This window comes from Elephas maximus, chromosome 27 (assembly GCF_024166365.1).
Source record: "Elephas maximus indicus isolate mEleMax1 chromosome 27, mEleMax1 primary haplotype, whole genome shotgun sequence".
NCBI lineage: Eukaryota > Metazoa > Chordata > Mammalia > Proboscidea > Elephantidae > Elephas > Elephas maximus.
The window spans coordinates 28045724-28057917 of NC_064845.1; the positions used below are offsets into that span (position 1 = coordinate 28045724).

General features: G+C 51.4%; 2 protein-coding genes across 7 annotated transcripts in view; both read left to right on the plus strand.

Moving 5' to 3' along the window:
• The window catches only part of LOC126068313 (ral guanine nucleotide dissociation stimulator-like), a 497494-nt gene that overhangs the window by 57745 nt on the left and 427555 nt on the right, over positions 1-12194 (plus strand). For 4 of the 6 annotated variants that reach the window (XR_007515600.1, XR_007515599.1, XR_007515601.1 and 1 more), the window contains exon 1: positions 9772-10114. The gene's annotated coding sequence lies outside the window, so the exon portion shown is untranslated. Of the gene's footprint in view, positions 1-9767; positions 10115-11986; positions 12011-12194 lie in introns of those variants that run through there. The other 2 variants (XM_049870813.1, XM_049870815.1) reach the window with 2 other exon arrangements.
• LOC126068250 (collagen alpha-1(X) chain-like) overlaps positions 1-12194 on the plus strand; it is a 112055-nt gene that overhangs the window by 40631 nt on the left and 59230 nt on the right. The window lies entirely within an intron of this gene.

The window sequence follows — 12194 nt, forward strand, 5'->3', positions numbered from 1 at the left end:
AGAAGCTTTTCAAGCCATTTGATAAATAGGCTGGAGCAGCACCCCCAAATGAGGGATATGATCCCTCCAAAATCCAAAGAGGCCCAACAAATATTGTGCCTCTTTTTTAGTTGTAGGAAGGGCCAGATACATAAACTTATCCTTCACTTTACAAGGAATATCTCGACATGCCTCACATTGCTGGAGCCCTAGAAATTTCACTGAGATGTAGGCACCTGGATTTTTGTCAGAATAATTTTCCACTCTCCAGCATGCAAAGGTCTTACCAATAAGTCTAGGGTATTGATAGTTCTTTCTTACACGTTCAGTCAGCATAATACCGTTAACATAATGGACTAGTGTGATGTCTTGTGGAAGGGAAAAGAAATTAAGTTCCCTGTGGACTAAATTATGCCACAGGGCTTGAGAGTTGATATACCCCCGAGATGAATTAGCGAAGGTGTATTGCCGGCCTTACCAGCTGAAGGCAAACTGCTTCTGGTGGTCCTTTAAAACAGGGATAGAGAAAAAGGCATTAGCCAGAGTAATGACTGCATACCCCAGAAGATATATTAATTTTCAGACCATGTCCCCAAGGAAGCTTCTCTTCCAACTAATTGGCTGCTCATCTCAGATCACAAAATGAAAGATGATTACATAATTTCTGCCAAATCCCTGAGAATCATGGCCTACCCAAGTTGACACATAACATGAATCATCACGGTGGTCGTGAAAGTGTTCTAGAGCAGATACTGGTGATGGTTGAATAGGATTGTGAAAGTAGGTAAAGCCACTCTATTACATACTTTAAAGCTATTAAAACAAAACTTTATTAATAAGAAATCTACCAGTTAATACAGTATAAGCTATAAAGTATAAATTGAGCTGGAAAAATACTACAAGAAAAGCGAAAAAACACCCACTGAGGTGAGAAGAAGAAAATGTCTGGTTCTGAGGCTGATGTTCCCTGGCTGTGAATGAGGAGCTCCTGTGGAGGAGGTAGGGCAACTGGCTCCGCCTCTGGTGCCCGAGGCAGAGCTAGCGGTGGAGGACTTAATAGCCTGTGGGGCTCCAGTGTTGGAGTAGGAGCAGGATCAATATCAGTTGTTTGTGGGGAGCCAGTTGGAGGTGGCCCAGGATGGAAATCCACCCCTCCAGCTGACTCTTTGTCCAGCGCCATGGCCGGACCTGGTGATGAAATAGCTGGTGGTCTAAGGACTTCCGGTGTTGGTGCAGGAGCAGGTGGTTGAGGAACCATTTCTGTAGGTGGCCCAGGGTGGGAATCGGGCCCTCCAGCAGGTTCTTCTCCTGGTTCCTGGGCCAAAGATCGAGATGGAGGGTTGTTGGCTACATTGAGCCCTGGTGTTAGTAGAGGAATAGGAGCAGGACTGACATCAGCCAGTGGTCCAGGAGTCAGTTCTGGATGTAGCCCAGAATAAGAATCTGATCTTCCAGCTGGCTCTCCGTTTGGTGCCAGTGCTGGAGCTGGTGATGGTGTTCTGTGGAGCTCCAGTGTTAGTCCAGGTGCATGATGGACCTCACCAGGCAGTCCAGGAGCTCGTTATGGTCTCGAACCAGCGAGAGAACCCGATGTTTCAGCACGCCCTCTGACAGGTGACTGTGCTCGACTTGGTAATGGAGGACCTGCTGTCGTATCCTGCTCCAGTGTTGCTGCAAAAGCAGGATCTGACTCAGGAAGTGGTCCTTGAGTGTGTTCTCGAAATTGCCCAGGGAAAAAATCCAGCTCTTCTGCAGGCTCTCCATCTGGTGGTGGGATAGGCGGTGCTGTATTGAGCGTCGGTGTCTGTACAGGGTCAGGATCGACATCACGAGGTGGTCCAGGGCCCGGCTCAGGTCTTGGCCCTGGTTAAGAATGTGATCCTCCAGCGGGCTACCCATCTGCTGCCAGAGCTGAAGCTCGTGACGGAATAACTGGTGCTCTGTTGACCTCCTATGTTGGAGCAGGAGCAGGATTGACGTCAGCTGGTGGTCCAGGATCTGGTTCTGGAGGTGGCTCAGGATGGAAATCCACCTCTCCATCTGACTCTCCACCTGATGCTCGTGGTGGACCTCGGGAAAGACCTGGGCTACATCAGGCTCCAGTGTTGAAACAGGAGCAGGAGCAGGAGCAGGATTGACATCAGCTGGTGGTCCGGGAACCAGTTCTGAAGGTGGCCCAGGATACGAATCTGAGCCTCCAGCTGGGTCTTCGTCAGGTTCCACTGTAGGAGCTGGTGATGGAATCAGTGGTGCTCTGTGGAGCTCTGGTTTTGGTGCAGGAGCAGGATCAACCTCACCAGCTGGTACAGGGGCCGGTTCTGGAGGTGGCCCATGATAAGAATCCCACCGCTCAGGCAGCTCTGGGTCTGGTGGCAGTGATGGAGCTGGTGATGGAACAGCTGGTGCTCTCTGCAGCTCCGGTGTTGGAGCAGCAGCAGGAGCAGGAGTGACATCAGCTTGTGGTCCGAGAGCCATTTCTGGAGGAGACCCAGGAGAGGGATCCACCCCTCCTGTCAGCTGTCCATCTGGTGCCGGTGCTGCAGCCGATGACATAGTAGGCAGTGCACTATAGCACTTTGGTGCTGCTACAGGAACTGAACGTAACCCAGGAGATTGTCCAGGAGCCGGTTCTTGGGACAAGGATAGCTCTCGAGCTCCTTTTACCACTGGTGCTGGCTCCGGCTCTGGAGCTGCAAGAGGAGAAAGGTTAACCAACATGACTGCCTCTCCTCATGCCTTGCCAGTGATGGAAAACACCCGCTGCCACGAAGAGAAGCCCATTCCCAAGATTTCCACCCCAGGAAGTCTTTCCAGACTGTCGTCCACCAGAGGACGTTCTGAAGTTACTCAACCCCACCCTCTGGGGGTCTTCCCCCGTGCCCCTCACAAGCTCACATGCAGTCATGCCCAGTCTTCCTTACCCTCTGGCTCTGCCTCAGTGACCTCCATTTGATCCAACTGTGCCAAGAGAAGTTGGGCACAGCACTCCAGATGTGAGCCTGGCATGTTCACCTGCACATACTCCAGCACGAGCTTTAGGCAGGGGAAGTCCGGGGGCTGATTGAAATCCTCCAAGTATTCCTTGAGCCATGTGCCCAAGATAAAAGAGATGGCGCTGGGGGTGGGTGGTGAAGAGCAGGGTCAGAAGCCTTGCTTCCCTGCTATACTGCCCTCCCAGGGCACCCTTGCAAAGAGCCGTTCCCTCTGTCTCCCCTGACCTTCCAAAGGTCAGCACCACCCCGTATCACACCCTCTGTCTGCCCTGGCAGTAGCAGGCCTGGTCACTGACGGGACTAGCACAGAGCCTTGTCCCAGGGAGCTAACCGTCGATGGTCTGACCAACTCTTCCTCCTTGGGGAGCCTGAATTACATCCATTTATGTCCCCTGGCCCTCTCCCCACTGGACAGTAACCCACTTAGGGCACGGAGATGCGTGTCTGCATGTTCACCCCAGAGCCTGGCACACATTAATGCTCCAGGATTATCTGATGCTGGGGGACACACAGAGTCCATCCCCTGCCCCAGATGTCCAAGCCATAGGGCTCCTCTAGAGCGTGTGCACCAGCGTGCTGCCTGGTTGTCTGCCCGTGTGTGAGGGTCTCTTCTCCCATGGACACTGTTCTGCCCTGGGACAAGGGCACATATACAGCTGAGCATCCCTGACTGGGGATTGGGATTTGGGAGCAATTTTCTCCACCCCCACCCCACACCTCCTGTTTTGGGTCCCAAATAGGAGAGGGGGCAAGCGGTGATGTGAGGAAATTGTGGCAGGATGAATTTTCTCAGGGGCCTCTGTGAGCACCCAGCCTCTCCTCTGCTCCCCAGGACACCCAGGTTCCACTCCCAGCTCTCTATGACTTCTTATGTCCTGCAGGGGACACCCCTAAACTCATCGCTGTAGTGGAATCTTGATGTATGGGGCCCAGGGTCTGCCAACCCCAATCCAGACACCGAACTCACTGCCGTTGAGTTGATTCCGACTCATAGCGACCCTATAGGACAGAGTAGAACTGCCCCGTAGAGTTTCCAAGGAGTGTCTAGCGAATTCCAACTGCTGACCTTTTCATTAGCAGCCCTGGCACTTAACCACTGCACCACGAGGATTTACCCCAATCCAGACACAGGCCCCGTACAGCCTCCACCCTTCTGTAGAGATAGGAGCCCCTCCTTCTCCACCCAAAGTCCACTCACCCTTTCAGCTGCTCCTGGGGCTCACTGTCCTGGGCAGAAGAGGGGTGGTTACATCCATACCTAGAGGTGGTGTGAGGGTGTCACATCTATTGCACTGTGAACACTACTTGCTTAAGATGTCTCGTGTTCCTGTCTGACTCTCGGACTGGAATGGAGGCCCAGGAGGGCAGGGCTTCCTATTCTGCTTTGTTCGTTGAGCAATGCTAAATACCTAGAACAGTGTCTGCAACAGTAGGGGCTTCATGGATAACTGGTGAATGAGTGAACTCACCCACCACCTTCCCAGGTATCTGAGAGTCGAGGGGCCCCTCTACCAGCCTCCAGGGATCCCTGTTCTAGCTATACCAAGGACAATCTCAACCTCCCCTTTACAAATGGGAGGTAGAATTGCTCAAGGGCAGAGAGCTCCTTCATGGGGGAGAGGAAAATAATAAATGTGAACATCCCAGCCCCTCCAACACCCTTTACCATAGAGCTGGGCTCTGGCTACACACTTCCTGTGGCTTATCCCATGTGGCCCTGACAGTAATTCTAGCTGATTGGACCTTTACCACCCCACTTTTCAGGGGAGAAAACTGAGGCTCCGAGTGGTGAAGTGACATTCTCCAGACTCACAAGTGGTAGGGGGTAGAGTCCCCACTGGGCTGTGGAGGGCAGAGTGCTCACCTTTGGAGCAGCTGGTCTAGGACCTGCTGGGTGGTGGCATAGGTTCTGTAGGCTCCCAGAAAGATTTTGATGTAGGAGAAGTCACCTTTTAGGTAGGCGGGCACGAGGTACTCCACCAGCTTCTCCAGTGAGCCTGCCTTGAAGGTTTTCATCACCCAGGCCTCATCCAGGTCCTCTTCAGAACCACAGACACACTGGGGTGGGACAGAGGAGGGACATATTGTCAGAGGCAACCCCATGAACCACCAGGAGGGTTGGCGGCCTGGAGCTCAGACCAGGTACTCCCTCTCCTTCAGTGACCTGTGGCAGGAGGTGGGACACGAGTGCCTTCAGTAGCAAACAGGACTTGGCTTTCCAAGCAGAATTGGAGGTGGGGATGATTACAAACATTAGGAACCTGAAGTGATTTCGTGAACTAAGTAACCGTGGTATCTCCCTGAAGGAAGAGCAGCATCCCAGTGAGTCCTCACAAAACACCCCGTTCCACAGATGAGAAAACAGGCTTGGTGACGTCTAGTGTCTGCTCGAAGTCACCTAGTCAGCACCCAGAGCCATCCGACACTAGGGCTCTGTGATGTTCCCTCTGTGCTACATGAGGCCTGCTCTGCTCCTGACTTAGAGGGGAACGTCTGGTGCAAGCTCACCCTTTCCCAGCTGGAGACAGTGCACAGAGCAGACACGCCCATGAGATAAGCCAGACACAGATTTTTCTTTCTGTACATTAAAGGGGGTTTTGAGAACCTGAAGCTAGTGAGCACCCAGATCCAGCCAAGGGTGAGAGCCTGGAGATCCTGGGGTGGGAGAAAGTCCCCCACAGAACTGAGGATTTGAACAGATGGTTCAGGGAGGGCAAATGTGAATGCTCGGTAAAGGAGTGAGGGGGGCTCAGCTTCTCAGAGCCAACAAGTGCCTCAAAGCCACCCTGCAGTTCTGTTGGCCAGCAGATTCGGAAAATGGAAAAGAACCATAACGCCCAGAACAGGCTCAATGCAGAGATGCAGCCAGCATCAGAAACTACTGGGCCATGGGACTCGGACAGCTATTTTGAGAAGGATTCTGGCTTTAGTGATCATAACTTGAAATGTGCGCATCCTTCCCCTAGCAGGCCACTCCTGGGAGTCTGTCCTGGGTGGGTCAGTGTAAGCGTTCCTGCAGCCCTGCTGAAAGGGCAGCAGAAGGAATCAGTCCAGGGCCAGCAGCAGTGAGAAGCTCAGTCGCTGTGGGGACAGGCCTACCTTCTGGAACATTCTACATCAAGTGAGGATACAGGCTGTGACCTGAAGGGGTCATGTGATGTGCTCCCCGAGATTGTAGGTTGTAGAAAAAGGTGTGTCATAGCCTGGACCCTGTACTTCGGGGTAAAAGAAGCCTGCTAACTGATGATGTGTGAAGCTGGGAGAAGTTGTAGAAGGACAGTCCAGCCGAGTGTTGCCTGAGGCCCTGGGGTTTGAAGTTAAACACTAAAACAGCAGCAACACGCAAAAGACACATGGGCTTATGTGAAGACAGTATAAAAAACTCTCTTCTGACATTCCTACAAATATGGGAAGAGTGACTTTGTAGCTGGCCAGGGCAGGGAGGACAGTGGGAAGGAGGGGAAAATGTTCATTCTGTTGTGAGGAGGCTGCAGACCCTCGAGAGGGAAAGTCCTGGGAGTGACCTGCGGTCCACAGGGTGGTGTCTTGGTCACCTTGGGTCCCTGGGTAGGGACGTCACTCCCCTCCCCCTGCACTCACCCAGAACCTGCGGCAGCCCTTCATCGCCCCTTTCTTGGGGTAAACCGAGGAGATGATGCCATTCTCCTTTTCCTTGGGGATCTCCTGCGGGGAGTTCTGCAGAGACAGTGCCGGCAGCAGCCAGGGAGTTATCAAGAGCCCCTCCAAGCCACCCACTTCCCTCTCTGCCCCTCAAGCCCTTGTGCCTGTGCGGAGCTCCCAGTTCCCCCATGCTGGGCGGCTAGGCCTGTGGGCTGTACCATCCAGCCCTGACCACGTCCACGAGTAGAAGAATCAGCCTCTGACTATTGCAGCAGGATCTGGCAGAAGTTGGCTGGCACAGGGTCAGCAGTGGCCCAGGCAATGCCAGCAGCTAGGGCTGCACATTGACTGCCACACTCAGAGTGAGCTGGATCTCCGAGAAGGTCCAGGTGAGAGTGCTGACTCAGCCTGTGACCCCAACAGTTCCTCCCTAAGGCCTGGTCTGAACTGGAACCCCTGGGTAGACTTACATCCTACTGTTCTATCTGATCAGGGGGATCAGGGCAGGGAAGTGATAGAGTCCTCCCCATTTGCCACCCCAGCCCCCAGCCTCCCCAAGGCACCCAACCTGCCACGCCCAGCCACGGTCAGACTCAGCCCCATGAACCCAGTGTGGTGAGAGGCCGTGGGGATGGAGCTTGGGGTTACCCTCAATGTGTGCTAGTCCTGAAGCAGCAGCCCCATTTTCATCATCCTCATTATCCTCCTCTCCCAGATCTCCCCAGGCCACATGGCTCCTCCTTCCCTGACCCCCACCACCTCTCTCCCAAATGGACCCTGCCTCATCCAACAACTTTCTGCCTCCTATCAGTTCTGTCCGCATTTCCTCCCAGCCCCCATTCCCAGGGACCCCATGAGGACAAGGGCTGGCATGGCCTGGTGGATGGTATGACCTTGGGGAGGGGTGTGGGGCTGCCTGGGTGGGGTCACAGTGGTGGCCTGGCCTGGATTGGCAGCCCTGGGCCACCCTGTGTTACCTTTGGATTCTTTTTGGTAAATGGCCTGAGCTTTCGTGGGTGGGGGATGAGAACATGTCTCAGCCTTCGTGAAAGTGTCGAACTCCTGGGTCTCTCAAGATTTGATACAAGGGAAGATGGGAGACAAGAAGAAAACATGTTTCTAGTTTGAGTGTCTCCACTCAAGTGATCAGGGTAGGGTGGTGCGTGTTGAATGTGGGTGCCTGGTTACCAGGGTTCCAAGTTCTGTGTACTCTGTCATCAAGGAAGTGAGGTCATGTTCTGGGTCTCCTGGCTTGGGCCAGATGGCAGATAAAAAAAAAAAAAAATTTTTTTTTTTTTATTTTTTATAAGACCTCCCCAAATTCTCCTCTGGGCTGCTGAGTGCTCACCTTTCCCCCATGCCATCTCCATAATTGTACAGAGTGACACCAACACAGCCCTCCCCCTGCCCCCAGAACCTGGGGAAGGCCTGGGTGTAGCCAGGGCCCCAGCTTTGAGCAGACAGAGCTGGGTTTAGACAAAGGTCATCCCTGTCAGCCAGTTTGTGACCATGAACAAGTGTCTGTGTTTCTCAGAGCCTCCCCGTCCCCTTACCCACACGAGGGATCATTCTAGCATCTTCTTCCCAGGGACCTCAGAAGGTATATGTGAGATAACACCTATAGAACCTGTGGGCTGGCATTACCTGTAGCTAATCTGGGGCAGATTATCTAATAGGCAAGGTAAGCACAGGGCTTACCTGCTTACCAGATAATCTGTAATGAACATTTTCACCTTTTCATATTTTTTTCACATCTAATACTCTGCTTCTGGGTATGTCTGGCATCTGTCTCTCCTAATCCCACAGCACCTTCCTACAGAATCAAAGCCTCTTCAAATTTACAATCCTTGACGGGGGCAGATGACCGTGTAAGCAAGGTAAACACAGGTCTCCTTGTACTTCCTACTCTGTAGTGAGCAATTTCACATGGGTTTTGCCGCATCAGAGATGTGGTATTCACTGTGCTTACCTTGCCTGTTGGATAATCTGCTCCTGTAGCAAATGCAGAAACTCAGAGATGGAAGAGTTTCAGGCAGGTGTGGGAAGCAGCATGGAGTACATCTCCAAACAGGGCTGGGTTCTGGTGGTGTGAACTTGGGAAAGTCACTTCCCCTCTTGGCCTCATTTCCCAGTCTGCACCAGGAAGGGGTTGGAATTAAATGAACATCAGATATTGTCACCCTCTGCATAAAACCCTGCAATAACTTCCATTATATAGAATCTGACCCAGTGCCTAATCTCAGACTAGGGGGTGGGCAGCCTGCACTATGGCTCCCAACAATCCTACCTCCTGGTTTCCACATCCTGTGTGACACCCTGCCCTCAGTGTGGATTGACTCAAGGACTTGCTTCTGAAGAATGTTGTTATTTACCACTGAGTCGATTTCGACTTATAATGACCCCATTCGGGGCAATGTTTCTTGGCGCTCTCTTATTCTCTCTCTCTCTTTGTCTCTCTCTCTGTCATCTCTCTCTGTCTGCAGTTTATTTCTGTCTCTTCCCCTGGGAAGCAGCTGTGATGTATGACTTGCCCATGGAGAGATTCATGTGACATAGACCTGAGGGAGGGTCCTAATCAACAGACAGAGAGGAAGTGATGCCCCCCAGTCCAACAGCTCACAGAGTCCTGCTCATAGCATGGTAGTTGGTAGAGAACAGATCCTCCCCAGTCAAGACTCAGTTGAGACCCCAACCACAGGCTTCTGAGAACTTGGGACAGTCACCATGTAAGCCATGTCTGGATTCCTGGCCCACAGAGAGTGTATGCTGTGTGCTGTTGTGTGTTGTGAGTCATTAGTTTTGGGGGTGTTGTTATCACAGAGCAGGAGATAACTCCTCCAGCCCACCAGGACCTGTTCTCCTCCTCCCTGCCTCCTCTCCTCCTCAGCTCCCTCTGGCCATACTGGCTGCATTTCAACCCTCTCTCTGGACAAACTCACGTCTGCCTCCCAATTTCTCCACCAGCTGTGCCTTCTCCCTTGTGCGCTGTTCCCAGACTTGTGCAGGGCTGGTCCCTCCTATCATTCTGGTCAGACATAAATGTCACCTTAGTGAGGCCTTTTGGACCACACCCCAGCCTTATCTTACAGCACCCTGCTTCGTTTTCTCTATAAAACACGCTCTTCGCATGTATTTGTTTTCATTTTTTTATCCATCTTCATGTCTCCCTTACAGATTGTGAGCTCCTGGGGACAGGGACCACATGGGTCATTTCAGAACCAGCTCCCGTACCACCTGCTGATGTTGATCCTGCTCCTGCACTAACACTGGAGCTCCATAGTGCACCAACTATTCCGTCACCAGCTCCATCACCAGCATCAGATGGACAGGTAGCTGGAGGCGTAGAGTTCAATCGTAGCCACCTCCAGAAATGGCTCCCACACCATCTGCTGATGTTGGTCTTGCTCCTGCTCAACACCAAAGCTCTACAGAGCACCAAGTCTTCCATCTCCAGCTCTGCCTCGGTCACTACAGGTTGAGCCATTTGCTACACCTCCTCTACAGCCACTCCTCGTTCATGGGTAGGGAACGTCAGCTCCAGAACCACACCCTTTCTTCAATTCACCTGAGTGGGATTTTTTTTTGGTTTTGTGGTAGTATTTTTCCAAATCACTATATGCTATTTTAACAGGTAGATTTCTCATAAAATCAAAATTGTTTTAATAATTTTAACATGTGTAGTATAGTGGCTTCAGGTACTTTTACAGTCTTACTCAATCATCATCAGTATCTACTTCAGAACATTTTCATCACCACTGTGATGGTTAATGTTACATGTCAGTTTGGTTAGGCCACGATTCTCAGGGGTTTGGCAGAAATTATGTAATCAGCCTCCATTTTGTGATCTGATGTGAGCAGCCAATCCGTTGGAAGAGGAGTTTCCTTGGAGGAGTGAACTGCAAATTCACACATCTCCTGGTACCTGGTATCCAGCCATTAATCTGGCCAATGCCTTTTTCTTCATCCTCGTTTTGAAGAACAGGCCCCTCTCGGTGAATCACAGCGCTGATCTGTAGGATTTTGGAGCAAAGCCCTGCCATCCTCTGCAGATAACTACTCTCCTTTTGAGAAACAGCTTTTGGCTTGATACTGGGCCTTCGTAGAGACTGAACGCTTAACCATGGGCCACCGACTCACCATGTGGCCTGAGCTTCCCATTATGAACTGGATGTTGTTTGACCCACAGAATCATAAAGTTGGACCTGCCCAGCAGCACTCCATCATTAATTGAAGCAGTATATACAAGATCGGGCCTGAGCAGGATGTGAGGGTCCAAGTAAGTTGCATGGGGAAATGCCCCAATGCCCATGGTCTCCACTCCTGTCACATACCTTTCATCTCCCAGGCTGCACCTGTGGCCTCATGGGGAGCTCTTTATGATCAGGTGACTGAAGATGAGAAAACTCGTGCCTTGTTTACAGATGGCTGTATGCAATATGCAGGCACCACTTGAAAATGGAGAGCGGCAGCACTACAGCCCCTTGCTGGGACCTCCCTGAAGGACAGTGGTGAAGGGAAATCCACCCAATGGGTAGAACTTCAAGTAGTGCACCTGGGTGTTCACTTTACCTGGAAGAAGAAATGGCCAGAAGTACGATTGTATGTATACTGATTCATGGGCTGTGGCCAGTGGTTTAGCTGGATTGTCAAGGACTTGTAAGGAACATGATCGGGAAGCTGGAGACAAGGGTTTATGGGGAAGAGATATGTGAATATACCTCTTTGAATGGGCCAAAGAAGTGAAGATATTTGTATCTTATGTGAATGCTCACTAAAGAGTGACCTAAGCAGATGAAGATTTTAACAATCAAGTGAATAGGATGACGTGTTCTTTGGAAACCGCTCATCCTCCTTTCCCAGGTACTCCCATCATTACTCATGAACAAAGTGGTCATGATGGCAGGGATGGAGGTTATGCCTGGGCCCAGCAACATGGACTTCTACTCATCAAGGCCGACTTGTTGACAACCACTGCTAAGTGCCCAGTGTGCCAGCAGTAGAAACCGAAATTGAGTCCCTGATATGGCCCTACCCCTCAAAGTGATCATCCAGCAACCTGGTCGCAAGTTGATGACGTTGGACCACTTCCATCATGGAAAGGGCAGCGTTTGGTTCTTACAGGAATAAACACTTACTCTGAATATGGATTTGCCTTCCCTGCATGCAACGCTTCTGCCAAAACTACCACCCATGCACTTACAGAATGCCTTATCCACCATCATGTTATCCTACATGCATTTCCTTGAATCAAGGGACTCACTTCACAGCAAATGAAATGCAGCAGTGGGCCCATGCTCATGAAATTCACTGGTCTTACCATGTTCCCCATCATCCTGAAGCAGCTGGTTTGTTAGAATGATGGAATGGACTCCTAAAGACACAATTACGGTGCCAGCTAGGTGGCAATGCTTTGCAAGGTTGGTGCAGTATTCACCTAGAGGCTGTATATGCTCTAAACCAGTGTCCAGTATATGGTATTGTATCTCCCATAGCCAGGATTCATGGGTCCAGGAATGAATGGGTGGGAATAGGAGTGGCACTACTCACTATTACCCCTAGTGACCTACTCACAAGCTTTTTTGCTTCGTGTCCCCACAACCT